Source organism: Acipenser ruthenus, chromosome 38 (genome assembly GCF_902713425.1).
Source record: "Acipenser ruthenus chromosome 38, fAciRut3.2 maternal haplotype, whole genome shotgun sequence".
In the NCBI taxonomy this organism is placed as follows: domain Eukaryota; kingdom Metazoa; phylum Chordata; class Actinopteri; order Acipenseriformes; family Acipenseridae; genus Acipenser; species Acipenser ruthenus.
The window spans coordinates 7,289,033-7,302,106 of NC_081226.1; positions in this window are offsets into that span (position 1 = coordinate 7,289,033).

Below are 13,074 nucleotides of genomic sequence, written 5' to 3' on the forward strand. Positions count from 1 at the left end.
GAGTGGGGGGAGCCCGAACGTCCACAGCCCAAAAGGGAGGAGTCGGTGCGTCCACAGCCCAAAAGGGAGGAGTCGGTGCGTCCACAGCCCAAAAGGGAGGAGTCGGTGCGTCCACAGCCCAAAAGGGAGGAGTCGGTGCGTCCACAGCCCAAAAGGGAGGAGTCGGTGCGTCCACAGCCCAAAGGGAGGCAAGTCGGGGCTTCCACAGCTCTGGGACCCAAGCCACCAGCAGAGGGGAAATGCCTGCTGGTTCAGCCCCAAGAGCCGGAAGGGGAGGGGTTACAGGCTCAACCCCCTGAAAATTTTTGGGGGGGAGAAGGGCAGGATGCTGGTGTCCCCCAGCAGCCTCTCGCTATGCTGCTGAAGGCAGCACGGCGCGCACATGCCCAGCCGCCACAGCAGAGGGAGCCAGCACCGCCAGGAGCAGAGGAGCTGGAGCTGCCTCTGCCTCCACCACCTCCAGGAGCAGAGGAGCAGGAGCTGCCTCTGCCTCCGCCACCACCACCGCAAGGAGCAGAGGAGCAGGAGCTGCCTCTGCCTCCGCCACCACCACCGCAAGGAGCAGAGGAGCAGGAGCTGCCTCTGCCTCCGCCACCACCACCGCCAGGAGCAGAGGAGCTGGAGCTGCCTCTGCCTCCACCACCGCCAGGAGCAGAGGAGCTGGAGCTGCCTCTGCCTCCACCACCGCCAGGAGCAGAGGAGCTGGAGCTGCCTCTGCCTCCACCACCGCCCAGAGCAGAGGAGCAGGAGCTGCCTCTGCTGCCCGTACCTCCGCAGGGAGTACGGTGGCCGGAGCCCCAGAAAGGGGAGCTGCCGGCCACGAAGAAGGGGGAGGAGGTCTGGAGACCACTTTCCCCAGCAGCAGTTTCGCTGCAGGAGTTCTTGTGGCCGGAGCCCCACAGGAGGGAGCTGCCGGCTACGAAGAAGGGGGAGGTCGGGGGACCACCTGCCCCCGCAGCTTTTTCGCTGCAGGACGGGACCAACAGGCTGTCGGCCGTGCCACTACCGGCAGGGGTGCTGACAGCATGGCCAGCCATGGGCCCACTGAAGCCTCCCTTCCCAGCCCGAGACTTTGTCCTGGACTGCTGGGTTTTTAAGGGGGGAGGTGGCCGTTGAGGCCATGTGTGCTGCGCACAAGGGGGGGTATATGTGGCAAAGCGCCCCGCCCCTGTGTGCATTTGTGTTATGTGTTGTATGTTGCGTGCGTGTGTGTGTTAATGTTGGTGTATAGTCATTGGTACACGGGATATAAACGGGTCTGTGTTTCACGTGTATTTAAAAAGTGTATATTTGTATTTAGGCACGGGATTGCACATCACGCACGTGCATTTAAAATATAATATGTGAACACGGGGTTTCACGTAATTAATTCACGTGCTGGGATTCAAGTGAATAATTAATTAGTAATTGAATCCCAGCACAACAGTATATATAGATGCACGTTTCTTGCACTAAGGGTTGGGTGTTCGGAAGAGGAGAACGGGTGAGAGAGAGAGGAGAAACTAAATAGTGGAAGATCATAAAGATAAGTTTGTTTGTACTCACCGTGTCTGTCTGTGCACCGTTTGTTTAGTGTTAGTCCGTTTTGTTTGTCTTTTTACTTTGGCGTCAAGTGCCGTGTCCTGTTTTGTATTCCATTGTTCAAACCTTTTATTTGTTAATAAACGCTGAGTGCAGCCATTGCACTCAGCTCATCATCACCACCGTCTCTGTCTGTGTATTCCTGTCTGGTCTGACGCCACCCACTCTGGCCGTCTTTGTGACAGTGCTACACACAAGGAGGGGGATATGTGGCAGGGCCCTGCCTGTAAATAATATTGTTTTGTGGTGGTGGTTGGCAGGGATGGGGTTAATTTCCTATCCCTGCCAAAATACATGTGAGAATGTGGCTGGAGCTAATTGAGTAATTGGTGATAATTAGGCTCCAACCACATGGTATAAAGAAGGAGAAAAATGCTTTGTTTGGGGGAAGGAGTTTTTGGGTGAGTGTTTGTTTGTGCTGTGCTTATTTTGGAAAACTGTAGTGCAGGCTAATGCCCAGCCTACGTTTTGGGGATTTTGTTTAAACCTTTTGTTTTGGCCCTTGCGTCAGTTATTTTGTAATTGTTTATTGTCTGCAAGATTTGTTTTTGTTTGACCTTTTATTTTTGCTCTGTGAGCAGTGTTTGTTCAATTTTTTTATTTATTTTTGTTTATTAAACTGCGCAGCCTCACTTCAACCAGTTTCTTTGTCTGCCGATACCATCTGGGCCCGCAACGCTACCCTGTCACACTTGCTTTAACTGGATTTTGTAACAGTGAAGAAGGTCAGACTTAGTTCAGTCACTGTAGCACTATGGCATTCTGGTATATTAATGCTAGCCTGTATTTAGATATAAATAACTGAACCTTCCATTAAAATCTTGAAAGATTTATCAATGGAGTAAAATAATATTACAATTTCTAGGAGCAACTGTTATACTGAAGTAACTTAATTAGAAATACATCTTATAATGCCATTTAAAGATAAACTGTTGAAAGAACATAGTAAAAGTTTATTATAACAGAAGCATGGCGTTGACAATATTGCAACCAAGACACATTTGTGATAATGGTCAATTCATTTAATCGATTTAAGAATTACTTCAGTTTCTCCAACTAAATAAAAAGTCTTTTAGACATTAATATATCAATTAAACCAAAGAATATACATGTTTAGTTTATATAAAGATTTACTGCAGTAATAAACAGAGGTACTTATTTACAGGGAAACGGAAGAATTTAAAAGTGAAAGAATTAAATGTTTGTCTCAGACACACAGTAGAATTCTGGAAGGGCATTAGACCTTCAAAAAATAAAGCTTAGTCTGGCACCTCAAAGCAGGATTCGGTGTTGGCTCTTAAAAGCAGGATTTGCCAACCTTGAATGATAACCAATGGAAGGTGCTTCAAGAAAGACAGGAGTATGTATCTCATTATATTATAAGAAAATAATGAGAGCTGAGTTATAAAAATCAGGATGTAAGTTTTTTTATCTGAAAAGATACCGGTCCAGGTGTCTCTTGAATCGGCCAAAAAATGACTTCATGCGGTGAATTTGGAAAAGTGCTTACAGTGGAGTTTCATATTAATTAAAACACTAGCCTTGGCAAGTAAACAGGGTGTCTGAAACCTGTTGTGCAGGCAGATTTCTAGAAACCGAGAGAGAGGTCAAGCTTGGTCCAAGCGTGGTACCAGTTAATACAAGGCTATTATATTTAACATGTTTTATTATATCTTGAATTTAAATGAAAATAACTGGACTTGCCGCTGTATGCTTAATGGTCTTATTCAAAGGCTTATGATAAACCTCTACACTCTTTGTCAAATCCTTTGTTAACACACATTTGTATGTGAAGTTAAACTGACCCATTGGTAACACACTGAAAAGGTAACATAATATGCAGCTAAGAGGGACATATTTTTTTGCCCCAGGTTAATATCATTAAGTAGATCTGGTGTTACATATTAAAAACATCTCTGTGAACTCCAGTTCACCTAATTTTTAGGGAATGGAGGGGTGGAAGATAGTGAACCATGAGCTCACATTCAATTAATTTTGAAAACAGAGTTGACCGGATCCTTCTAGAAAATATCATTAACTCAAAGACAGGAACTGTCAAGTCAGATTGATGTTCAGATTTAATTGGGACTCCTGAAGTATTCAATGGAGGGAAAATCCTATAAAAACCAAGGTAAAACCTCAGTCAAGTATCGCTCAGCTTGCTAACTACAAGTTGTGTGATCCATGCTCTGAGGATCTCTGAAAAACCCCACCTCTCTGCTCAGTACGATTCAAGGCGCCTCACAATACTCAGGGAGAGATATGGGACCTGGGTTCGGTTTACTATTTTCTATAAATAATATTAGAGACCTTGGTGTGTAGGACTGTATGCAATAAACAGGCAAGTTCTGCTACACCTGCAAAGATTGTGTTACTGTTAAATTAACATAATGGTTGAGTGTCTGATTTGCATAACCCAAAATACATACAGCGCGATGCCTCCACCTAATAAACTCCAGCTGCACCACTAAGTACAGTGGATACTTTACTAGGAAATATAAACAATTTAAACAGCTTTTAGTCTATTGTCCAGTACCCAACACACTATACTCTGAATTATAAACAGAAACAGCAATGCAAATAATAATGTATTTTATTACACAGGTGCTTACTTCAATGAAAATGATTCCCAGTTAAAAAAATAAAAGTTGTAAACACTCATATGCATTTCTTATTCAAAAATAACATTACAATATTCAACAACAAAAATACGTTTTTTCTTTTACATATATATTATTCAGTGGTACCACGGTGTTAATCTATTACAATATCAACTGGGTATCCCCAAAATAAAATTACTTAGAAAGTCTTGTTTAATTTATTTAGTATAACTGAAAAAATAAAATAAAATGTCTGTTGGTTTTGCTTAAAAAAAAATAAAAATAAAACTCCGTTTTGTGTAGTTTTCTAAAGTAACAGTTCAATCCTTCGTGGTATCAAAACAATACACAGTGCGTTTTATTTAATCCAATGTGTGTGACCAGAAAAATATATTCGTCCTCTGTTGAAATGAAGTTTAATTTTTAACTCAGTCCAAAGCAGTCCACTGGAGTCTTATTTATTCAAAAAATGAAATTCCCAACTAAAATATGCGGTAGGTATAGTACTCACACAAGTATTTTCTTTTTTTCTCGTCTTGAACAGTTTCTTGCTTCTTGTTTCTTTTAGAACATCCTTCGTTTCCTCAGATATATGTGTCACCTTCCAAACCGGAATGCTTTCAAGTAATATTTCTCAAACCGAGAATTATTATTTTAACTTTTATTACTGTTCATTTATTTTCTCGACTGTTCTGCTCGTTGCTATACAACAGCCTTCTCTCTTCACGTTCTCTCACTCTAAACTCCCTCTCTCTTTCTCTCTCCATGTGCTCTCCTACTTGTTTTCGTCCTCCTGCCTAAAAGGTTTCCCCGGAAACGCAGTTCAGACCCGATAGTTCCAGAAATACTCGAAGAACTCCATTAGCAATTTCTTTTTTTTTTTTTTTTATGAACATAGCTGTCCGATGGATCCAGGGAAAATAATTTGAGCTGTCAACCCCCAGTTCCCATGGCCAGTAGAAACAAAGAGTTGGCAGGGGTGTTACACTCACCCCTCACAAAAGAAACTTGACGTCACGGCAAGTCCTCATGCCCTGACCCAAAGGCATATGCAGAAAATCCAAGGCATATTAATAAATGTCATAAAGTTTACAACATCGCTAGCTAATAAAACATAAGTCATGTTTTAATTGTCTATCCCACACTGATATCATCAACATCATTAGAGTATATAAAACAATTACCCATTATACCTTTTAACAGTATGCTAGAAATTAGACATTCAAAATGGTATCACACACTTTTATACCATATATTACTTAGGGTACCCGGTGTTAGTAGAACATTTAGAGAACATGGGTAACTTATTGCAAAACGCAACAAGATGTCTGTGTGCTGTGTGCAATGGAGTGTTTTGTGAAACTCCTAGCTCATCATAGGTAAGTTTTACCACAGGCTTAATTGGTCTCTTATCTCTTTGGATATCTTGTTGAATTTCGGTCTCAAGTTCTAGATTAGGCTCTAATTCAGGCTCGGGGGCTAGATCAGCTTCTTCAACAACAGGTTCTGTCATTACATTTTCATCCTCACAAGGCAGCTGATTAGTAACTATTTCTTCAGGCTCAGAACTAGAATCAATTAAAATTGCATCCTCTTCAGGTTCAGATACAAGAACTACCGATTCAACTGGCGTGAACGGTTCAGGTTCCAGGTCTAAAGTTGGTAGATTTGATTCTTTAAATTCCAAGGGTTTTAGCAATGGATAACCCATATCATCCTCTGAGCTACTTCCATCGTCTGTAACAATCAATGGAACAGGATCAGGATCTTCTCTTGGAGCGTCAGCAGTGGACTGGGTAAGTATTTTCCTTTTCTGCGTCTTGCTTCGTGTCCTGATGGGTCGTGTACCTTTCTGAGGTGCACAAATTGGTTCCTCCATGAGTTGTCCAATCGACAAGAGGTGATTTCGGTGAAGCGTTTTGATTGGTCCATTTCCACTCTCTGGTTTCACTTGGTAAGTAGGCAATCCGGGCAGCTTCTCAATAACATAGGACTGGGGTTTCCACCTGTCTGCTATTTTGTTTTCCAGGGATTCCAAAATTCCGAAGGAGAAATTGATCTCCAGGTTGAAGTTCTTGATGACGGACTCTTCTGTCATAATTGTTGTTCTTTGCTGTGTTATTCCGCCTGCCAGCATCAGAAGCTATACGGTAGGCTTCTTTAAGCTGTTCCCTTAACTGGGTGATATACTGTAGGTAGTCCTCAGAAGAAAAACCATCAGGAGACACTCCGAAACACAAATCAACTGGTAATCTAGCTTCTCTCCCAAACATGAGATAGTAAGGGGAAAATCCTGTGGAGTCATTTCTTGTACAATTATAGGCATGAACTAGGTAGTTCAGGTGCTTGCTCCATTCAGTCTTCTGCGTAGATCCAAGGGTTCCAAGCATATTCAATAAGGTGCGATTGAATCGTTCAGGCTGTGGATTTCCTTGAGGGTGGTATGGGGAGGTTCGAGACTTCCTGATTCCTACAAGCTGGAGCAACTCACTGATCAGTCGACTCTCGAAATCCCTTCCCTGATCAGAATGAATTATCTTTGCAATCCATAATGTATGAAAAACTTGTCCCAAAGGAGCTTGGCAACTGTACTAGCACACTGGTCCTTGGTAGGGTAAGCCTGTGCGTAGTGGGTAAAATGGTCTGTCACAACAAGAACACTGTTAAAATTTTTATTGTCGTTCTCTATGGAAAGTCCATACATAATAACCCTAATGGAGCTTCAGTGGTGATATTGACCAGGGCCTCCGCCTGAGTAGGTAAGGTTTTTCTTTGTACACATCTTGTACAGGATTTGCAATGGTGCTCAATGTCTCTAGCCATTCGAGGCCAGTAGAAACGTGCACGGGCAAGGTTTTTGTGTCCTTTCTATTCCTAGATGTCCCATCTCATTGTGAAGAGATTTCATGACAATTTTGTGAAATTCTTTTGGAAGGATGAGCTGTCTCCTGTTGAAAAAACTGGAGTCCTTGGGAGTCCTGTACAGCACTCCATTCTTAAAACTGAGTATATCCCAAGACCTTAGCAAAAGGGCTTCATCAGGGTGAAGGTTTCTTCCTGGTGCAGGTTTCCTCCCAGACTTCATAGCAGCAACAACACTTGAAATCACAGGGTCATTCTGTTGCTCTCTCCGGATATCTTCTGTGGTCAACTGGGGCAAACTAGTCAGGTCCAGTCCAGTAAAATTTACCAGGGCAGCTGGTAGGGCTTCAGGAGAGACCCCTAGGTTAACTGCAGCACAATCTTGGAGGCCAGGCTCGCACTTGTCTGTTTTGACAATCAGGCAAGTAGCTTTCACTCAAGGAGCAGGTATTTCAACCCAGTCACCGTCCTCTTCTTCAGAGGGGTGGGGTCTCCTTGACAACGCATCTGCAGCAATGTTGATGCGTCCTGGGTGGTACTGTAGTTTAAAGTTGTAGTTGGACAGGGCCACCATCCATCTCTGCCCAGTTGCATCCAATTTGGCTGTCGTCTGGATATAGGTAAGTGGGTTATTGTCTGTGCGGACCAGAAACTGAGCTCCATACAGGTAGTCATGGAATTTGTCCACAACAGCCCACTTAAGTGCCAAAAATTCAAGTTTGTGAGCCGGGTAGTGCTTCTCAGTGCGGGACAGACTTCTGCTTGTGTAAGCTACTGGCCTCCATCCCTCCGGATGCTCTTGATACAGCACTCCCCTGAGTCCACCCAGACTGGCATTGACGTGGAGTATGTAAGGCTTGTTTGGATCTGCAAAGGCCAGTACTGGTGAGTTGGTGAGTCTATCAATAATGGCACGAAAAGCATTCCCACACTCTTCAGTCCAACGGTCTCCAAATGGTTCATTCTCTTTAAAGTAAGTTGTGGCCGGTGGAGGGCCTTTAGGTTCTCTCCGTTTTTTCTTAGGGGCATAACCTCTTGTTAGTTCATGCAATGGCCGCACTATGGAGGAATATCCTTCAACAAACCTCCGATAATAGCCACAAAATCCTAGAAAGGACTGGGGGGTCTTTGAGGTTCACTGGTTGAGGCCAAGTGGTGAGAGCTTCAATCTTGGCAGGGTCTGTTTTCACTCCCTGGTCCGATACAATATGGCCATTATATTTCACAGATGTCTGGCAGAACTGACACTTGTCAAGTGAAAGTTTTAAACCACAGGCTTCCAAGCGATCAAGTACCTTCAGAAGCCACTCCTCATGTTCTTCCAGGGTTTTTCCAAAAACAATCAAATCATCCAAGTAATGAGCACCTCCAGGAGGTTCATGTCCCCCACTGCCTTCTCCATTAGACGCTGAAAAGTGGCAGGGGCTCCTGTCACTCCCTGTGGCATTCGTTCAAATTGGTAGAACCCAAGGGGACAGATAAAGGCGGTCTTCTCTTTGTCTGCATCACCCATGGGTATCTGATAATAACCGCTTCTAAGGTACAGAACAGAAAACCATTTGCTGCCGGCCAGGCAATCCAGAGCATCATCCACGCGGGGGAACTGCGTATTGGTCAGGTACTCTCCTCTTGTTCAAGGTGCGGTAGTCTACGCATAATCTGATCTGTCCACTCTTTTTCGGCACCACAACAATGGGTGATGCATACGGACTACGGGACTCAGATATAATTCCTGCATTCAGAAGTTCTTTAAGATGGTTTCGGACATCATCCACGTCCGCAGGTGCGAGTCTCTGAGATCTTACCCTGAAAGGGCGCTCATCAGTAAGTCTGATGTGATGCTCCACTCCATGTGCAACTCCCACATCCCACTCGCTCAAAGAGAACGCTTTTGCACTTTCTCCCATCCGCTTCCTAAGGCGGTCCTGCCAATAAGGCGGTACAGGGGATGATCCAAAATTGAAAAGACTGGTATCCATCGTAGCTGGCTCATCTGTAACCCTGTTGGTGTGAGATACATAGTCAACAGAATGTAAGTCAGCGATCTTCAATCCGGGCTGCAAGGTGACAGACTGGGTGGACTCATTCTTCACCTTGACAGTGAAACAATGATTTCCTCCTGAAAGGACAATAATAACTTCACTGGTCACCAGCAGTTGACTGGGCAGTTCACTCACAATTGAAGGTTCCACCAAAACCACGTCAGTTTTCACTTTTGAAGTGAACTCCATACAAACTTCTATCTCTCCTTCTGCCAGAGGGGGTAGGGTGAATGGCTTGTTGGACACTCTCCTCACAAATCCAAGTGATCCATCTCCTAACCGTCTCTTCTCCTTCATTTTTTTCTGATAAGCAGCAAGGCAAAGAGAACGTATTGGCAGCTCACTTCCATCTTTTGTTCTTCCCAGCTTTTCGCACAATTTGCCAAGAACAGCAAACATATTGGAGTTGGTTCCAAGAAGCATGGATGAGTCATCAACAATGGGGGGTTCTGGAGCAGAAGCAGGTATGACAAATGACGCTTGTAAAATGATCTGTGTACAATAGTCACTTGTGAACCACTGTCCAAAATGGCTTGGCAGGGTTTTCCATTAACCCTTACAAGGAGGCTGGTCTCGGGACCCAATATGCCTGAGGGAAGTCCTTTTGCTAGTTGATGTCCTTGCGTAGGACGGGTGTAAACAGGTGTATGGGAGCTTCTCTGTTCAGAAGGCCCATTACACTCCTCTACTGGCCTCCGTTGAAGTTTCCCGACTTCCCTCTTGCGCGAATAAGGTGACGGTTCACTTCTTCAAGGTTCTTTGTGCCTTGACACCTCCTGGATATGCGTCCATCCTCTCCGCAATTATAACAAAAGAAATCCTCCTGTGTCTTTGGCCCCTTGCGTGGAGTGGGCATTCTAGGAGGACTTAAAGACTCAGCCTTCTATGTTGAAACATGAGCCTTCTGCATAGAGGCTATAGTTGTCTGTAAATCCTTAATTTGCTTCTGAAGAGCTTTTATGTCAACCTCAGGGGTTGAGGCAGGTTCTTCACGAGGCTGCACCTGAGACACAGGAACTCTGAAAAAGCTTTTTTCAGCTTCCCTCTCCTCTTCTTCTCTTCTCTTGTAAAAGAGTAGGGAATGGTGGTGGAGATTCCCTTCTCTCTCTCAGTCTGAGATGCATCAAAATCTCAGTGCTGTATAACACTCCCTTAACTGTTCTACCCTGACTTGGTCAAGTCGGGCTTTCTCAATCCCTTGTTTTGGAAGTACTTTTTGTAGAAGCTTTTCAAGGCGAAGGAGAAATTCCAATATCTTTTCACCAGATTTCTGTCTCAAACCTTTCAACTTATAATACAGGTCTTCTCCACTGGCAGCTGTACCATAAGTATGCTCAAGTATCTTCAAATAATCTGCAACAGTAGCATCCTTGCAGCTGGGTCTCAGTGCTGTAGCGACTCCTAAGGCAGGTGATTTCAAACTCTCAATAAGCAGCTTTTTTTCTCCAGGTCAGAGCATTACCATTCTGGAAACATCTGATTCACTTGCTCCATCCATGAGTCATAATCATTATTATTATTATTATTTATTTCTTAGCAGACGCCCTTATCCAGGGTGAAATACAATCGTAAGCAAATACATTTCAAGTGTCACAGTACAAATAATAATATAATTAAGAGCAAGATAAATACAATGACTTTGGTTCAAGCAAGTACAAGTGTGACAAAATACAATTCAATAATACAGCAGATACCAGTGTCAGTGACAGTTACATCAGGATATGATTAAATACAAAATACTACAAATTAAACACTTGGCAGATTACAGTACTCTGAAGTACAGGATTAAATGCAGTAAAATAGGGGGCAGATAAGAGCAAGTAAAGCACATTTAAGGAAGGGTGATAAGTGTCCCAGGGGAAGAACAGAGGAGTTCTACAGGTGCTTTTTGAAGAGGTGAGTCTTGAGAAGGCGCCGGAATGTGGTCAGGGACTGGGCAGTCCTGACATCTGTAGGAAGGTCATTCCACCACTGCGGGGCGAGGGTGGAAAAGGAGCGGGCTCTGGAGGCAGGGGAGCGTAGAGGAGGTAGAGCCAGTCTTCTAGTGCTGGCGGAGCGGAGAGGTCGAGTGGGGGTGTAGGGAGAGATGAGGGTCTGGAGATAGCTGTACAAGAGTCTTGAACTGGATGCTAGCGGTGATCGGGAGCCAGTGGAGTGAGCGGAGTAGTGGAGTTGCGTGGGAGAAGCGAGGCAGAGAGAACACCAGGCGGGCAGCGGAGTTCTGGATGAGCTGGAGCAGACGGGTGGCTGACACAGGGAGGCCAGCCAGGAGGGAGTTGCAGTAGTCTAGGCGGGAGAGTACCAGGGCCTGGACCAGGAGCTGGGTGGTGTAGTTGGTGAGGAAGGGTCGGATTCTTTGTATGTTGCTCAGGAAGAATCGGCAAGTGCGTGCCAGAGTGGAGATGTGCTGGGAATAAGAGAGGCAGGGGTCCAGGGTGACTCTGAGGTTCTTAGCGGAGGAAGAGGGAGAGAGTGTGGTAAATTCCAGAGGAACAGAGATAGAAAGATCAGAGGAGGGGGAGGAGGAGGAGGGAACGAAAAGGAGGTCAGATTTAGAGGTTGAGTTTGAGGTGATGCGAGTGCATCCAGGAGGAGATAGCAGACAGACAGGTAGAGATACGGGAGGGGATGGTGGAGTCAGAGGTGGGGAAGGAGAGGAAAATCTGAGCTTCATCAGCATAGAAATGGTATGAGAAACCATAGGATGCGATGAGGGGGCCCAGGGAGTGGGTGTAGAGAGAGAACAGGAGAGGACCCAAGACTGACCCTTGGGGGACTCCTGTTGAGAGAGGACGAGGTGTGGAGTTTGCTCCACGCCAGGTTACCTGGTAAGTGTGGTTGGAGAGGTAGGAGGAGAACCAGGCCAGAGCAGTGCCAGAGATTCCCAGGTCAGCTAGAGAGGATAGTAGGATAGAGTGATCGACAGTGTCAAAGGCAGCAGAGAGGTCGAGGAGTATTAGGACAGAGGAGAGAGAGGCAGCTCGGGCAGACTTTAGTGAGTTGGTGACAGACAGGAGGGCGGTTTCAGTGGAGTGAGCAGAGCGGAAGCCAGATTGGAGAGGGTCGAGCAGAGAGTGGTTGGACAGGAAAGCAGAGAGCTGGCGGTGTACAGTCCGCTCGAGGGTTTTGGAGAGGAAGGGTAGGAGGGAGACAGGACGGTAGCTCTGGAGGGAGGTGGGGTCGAGGTTAGGTTTTATGAGGAGGGGGGTGATAGAGGCTTTTTTGAAGGCAGAGGGAAAGAGACCAGAAAGGAGAGAGGTGTTGAGAAGGGAGGAGATGAAGGGAAGTAGAGCAGGAGCAGCAGCTTGAAAGAGGTGAGTGGGGAGGGGGTCCAGGGCACACCATTTTGGAAAAGCTGAAGTTACCAGGCAGCCATCTTGGTAAAGGCCTCCTAAATTGGATAGTTTATTGGATAATGACTGATAATTAAGAAAATACTAATCAGCTGCGACTGATCATAGTGTTGAATAAAAAGACCACAGTTTGTGTGTTCTGGTATTGGGTTTTGGAGACAGAGTTTGGGTTGTGGTTGTGGTGTTTGAACAAAGAAAAATAGGTAAATTAAAACTAAGAGTTGTTTGGGTGGAGATCGGTAAACAGTGTCCTGTTTCACAGAAAGCAAATGTATGAGTGCTTTATTTTCCTTACAAGAAGACAGGGCTGGTGAGAGTGGACTCTTATGACAAGAAGGTAATCTGTCATTCTCTCTGACTTACTGCCGCTCACTCCTCTCACATCTTTATCAAGACAGCACAGAACACACACTGTGACTCACTGCCACTCGCTCCTCTCACATCTTTATCAAGACAGCACAGAAAACACACTGTGACTCACTGCCACTCGCTCCTCTCACATCTTTATCAAGACAGCACAGAACACACACTGTGACTCACTGCCACTCGCTCCTCTCACATCTTTATCAAGACAGCACAGAACACACACTGTGACTCACTGCCACTCGCTCCTCTCACATCTTTATCAAGACAGCA